The sequence below is a fragment of the Pistacia vera genome, unplaced genomic scaffold, assembly GCF_008641045.1.
Source record: "Pistacia vera cultivar Batoury unplaced genomic scaffold, PisVer_v2 Contig24, whole genome shotgun sequence".
In the NCBI taxonomy this organism is placed as follows: Eukaryota; Viridiplantae; Streptophyta; class Magnoliopsida; order Sapindales; family Anacardiaceae; genus Pistacia; species Pistacia vera.
The window spans coordinates 427-4,733 of NW_022196046.1; the positions used below are offsets into that span (position 1 = coordinate 427).

The 4,307-nt window shown below is 35.4% G+C and overlaps 1 non-coding gene across 1 annotated transcript; it reads left to right on the plus strand.

Annotated features, from left to right (window-relative positions):
• The first annotated feature begins 997 nt into the window (after positions 1 to 997).
• LOC116131705 lies at positions 998 to 1,104 on the plus strand. Its single transcript, XR_004128290.1, has one exon. It is a non-coding gene; the product is annotated as a small nucleolar RNA R71 (small nucleolar RNA).
• Positions 1,105 to 4,307: the final 3,203 nt, after the last annotated feature.

The window sequence follows — 4,307 nt, forward strand, 5'->3', positions numbered from 1 at the left end:
GACTTTGTCCACCTTAACTAGTACATCCTCAACAATGCCCCTTAGATGCTTAATGGATCGATCTGGAAGCTGGAAAGATAAAGTTGTAGGCTTCACTTCATCAATCCCTAATCTCTTAAAAATAGAGAAAGGCATTAGATTAATACTTGCACCCAGATCACGCAAAACTCTATTAAATGTAATATCTCTTTGAGTTTTGGTGGTAGCTTCTTCTGCAAAATGACACTGCACTCTTCTGTAAGCATCATTGTTTCCTCCTCTTCCAACTTTCTTTTGTTTGCCAGAATTTCCTTGAGGAACTTGGCATAACTCGGCATCTGCTGCAAGGCATCTACAAAAGGAATGTTAATATGCAGTTTTTTAAATACCTCAAGGAAGTTTGAGCGTGTCTCATCCATAAATCTTGTGGTTTCCTGCATGAATTTCTCGAACATATCCTCCACTTTCAACATTCTTTGCTCACATGTTTGATGATTCACCACTGGTTGATGGTTTGGCACTGTCCTTTGATTTGATTGATTGCTTTGATTGCTCAGGACAAATTTGGGTGATTCCCCCAACCAGGATTGTAAGTGTTGGAGAAGGGGTCATTTTGTAGCCTTTGTGAACTAACCATGTAATTCACTTGCTCGGTTGTTGAGAAGACTAACTGGTTTCCATCTTGGCATTCCACACTCCCATGGTTTCCCGCACAAAATTCACAAGTTATTAAAGGTAAGTGAACAGAATTTACATTCATACCTCCCAATTGGCTTTGAAGTGATGCAATTTATGCAGATAATGTGGTGAACGCATCGAATTCATGTAAACCCACTGTTCTCTTTGGCATTGCTCTCTCATTAGGTCTTTGGTAGTTATTGTTGGTCATCACCTCAAGCAATTCATAAGCATCTTTTGAGGTCTTGTTATTTAAGGCTCCGCTTGCTACCACATCTAGCATAGTTTGAATATTTGGTAGCAACCCATTGTAAAATGTTTGGACTTAATCCAAAACGGTAGACCATGATGTGGACATTTCCTTAACAACTCCATGTACCTCTCCTAAGCTTCATATAGTGATTCATCATTGTCTTGCATGAAAGAGATAATGTTGTTTCTCATTTTTGCCGCTTTCTCTAGTGGGAAGTATTTTGCAAGAAACTTCTGAGCTAATCTATCCCATGTGGTGATTGTTCCTGCTGGGTGTGACATGAACCAACCTTTTGCTTTATCTCTTAGTGAAAATGGGAACAATCTCAACCTGATTGCATCATCACTCATTCCATTAATCTTGAATATGTCACATGTCTCCAGAAAGCTAGCGATATGCAAAATTGGATCCTCGTATGAATTTCACCAAATTGGACTGACTGTTGAATAATCTGAATTATTGTTGGCTTAATCTCAAAGTTCACTGCAATAGGTGGCCTTGTAATACCATAATTGCATTCTTGCACCGTTGGTATGGCATAATCCATCAACGTTCTATGTATTTCTGCCATGATCTCCACATGCACTACAAGAAACAATTAATTAAGCTTAACTACAAAAAATAAAAAAAATAAAAAAAACCACAAGAAAAAAACTACAAAAAAAAAAAGAAAAAAAAAAAAGAACTAAACTTAAGACTATACAATATTAACGATTAACTGCAAAAATGAAATAAAAGCTTCAATTTAGCACTACACTAGATACTATCAATATTAATAATCAACTATCCCCGGCAACTGTGCCAAAAACTTGATGCATATTTTTGACAAACATTCATATGTAACAAGTGCACGAGTCACATAAAGTAATAAAGTGATAAGTAGAGTATCGTTCTTACGAGGATAGTGTTACTAAGTACCGATTTCTCTAGCTTAAGTCCTAATTGAAGCAACAATAAATTGGATTGATGAAAAATTAACAAACTAAATACAAATTAAAAAAATATAAATGAATATAATGAAATTAAAGCAAAACCCAACAACTTAACGAATTAAACAATGCTAAAAAAATGCTAGGGTGTTGATTTCACCTAGATACGCTAACCCAAATCATAGAATCTATTACCCAAGTTCTAATTCCTTGATTGAAAATAGAATTCCCTAAGTTGTAAAACATACATTCTCAGGCTATATTTTCCTACTTATCCCTACTAAGCTTCCGTACCCAACAAAATAAAGATTAATAGTTCAAAGTCTCTTAAGCTTTATGGAAATCTATCTAGATTTCATAGATCATGTTTATCTATCTCTAATTTTTGCTCAATCTATGGTATTTATCCCAAGAGGCACAATTACAAATCACTTCTCGGTCTCATTGTAAACAATATACATTTAAATGGTGACCAAACACCCAAAAGTCATTAAGCAAAGAGATAAACACTCAATCATAAAATTAAAACTCCAAGTAAATCAAAACATATAAATTTAAATCATTACATCAAAGTTACATCAAACACTAGCTAAACAACTCAGTTCATACTCAAAAATAAAATAAAATAACAAAAACACTCTGGACCAAGGTTCATCATTGAAAAAACAAGCAAAAAATGGAAAGTGAAAATTATTTGAGTAGATGCCCTAGAGCCAATCAATTATTGTAGAATTGACTCTTTGTAATAATGTTCATTGATCAATAAAAGACATTTTATACTATATCGCATAAATCATCATTGTATGTATTGATATATGTCCTTAGAATGATAGAACCGTGACGAGGGTATCAAGTGTTTCAAATCTTGATAGTGAGAATCCTATGAGCACATATGGTGGCCATTCTAGAAACGTCCATAGCCCTAGTATTATTCTGAAGTAAAGGTCACAGATAATACGGTAAGGCTATCATAGTGTTGAATGAGCAATGAATGATCTCACTTGTCAAGGTTATTTGGTGACAACCTGGTGCAACACATGGGTGCTTGTTGTAGGCAAGTTCATTGGACTGACCCACCAGAGGATTCCATATGGATGGTAACCCCAATGTCTATGGAACATATCCTCTAACGAATTATGGTGCATGTGATCCTTAGACTTGAGATCACCAAAGCGCCTTGTGCACCAATTGGTATAGTTTGACACTAGCCTAATGCAGTTCTATTCAGAGCTGTCAATACGGTGGTGATTGGCTGCATCAAGGAGTGTATCAAGACTATGGTGGATAGACAAAGGATTCATCACTCCCGAGTACGGGAGAAATTATCTCATGGCGCAATTCAGTAAATGGGTAAGACACTAAAACTATGGCCACAGTGGGATTGAGTTGTTGCTTTATCCAGTTTATAATACAAGTCATTGGTCTCGTAACTGAATATACAATTTCGAGAGTAACCAAAGGTTAACACTATTTCTATGCCCCGGTCTCGTTGAGATAATGGATGGAAAGGATCGAATTGTACGGTAGCCATATCATTGACAGGTAGCTGCTTCGTTGAATCCGAATCTATCGGTGGCCATGATGCCTTGCTAGGGGCCAATCTTGGTCTGTGTATAGTGAGATGATTAATTGGTGTCAATCGCAATAGTACACACTACTGGTATGATAAGGAACCTACGGGTCACATACATAGAAGATAATTTAAGAACCAACATAGAAGAAGGGCGTTTTCGTCTTTTTAGTCGAAAGGGTATTTTGGTAATTTCACAGTGCAATTAAATTTCCTGAGGTCATAGCCTTTATTTAATTTGATATTAAAATTAAATAAGTGAAATTACATTTAAATATGTGTTCGCATATATTTAAATAAATTATCATTATTGTTAAATGTTAATATATATATTGTAAATATATATTAATTGAATTTAATTGAGATAATAATAAATCACAATTAAAATATCTTAAAGGGGATGTTTGGATACAGGGGGTGTTTGGGTTGGAGCCCAAGCCTATTCCATGTTGGAATAGGGCAAAGTGTGCACTATATAAGTGCAACACTTTGTGAGAAATAATAAATTCTTTCATTCAATCATTTAGACTAAAAGTTCCAACCCCTTGTTCTCTCTCACACCAGTTTGCATTTTTGCTTGAAATCATGCTTGATTTCTTCTTGGTTCTTAAAGGCTAAAGAGGATCTAGCAAATCCCTCTTTAGTTTCTTGAGGTTTTCTTCATGTGGACTACATTGGTTCGATCCTACACTTGGGTCGGTAGCGAAACCCATTCCGAGACAAGTTGGAGGAGCCTCCAAACGTGGGTATGGTTTCTTAACCTTCAAACTGATTTCTACAGATTCGATTATAATGTATAAACTGTAATTTTTGTACCCTGATCTTGGTTCTAAGAAATGATCTATCATGTAAAATTTTTGTTTCTGCTGCCATAAGATGATCGTTTCCTAACACAAAT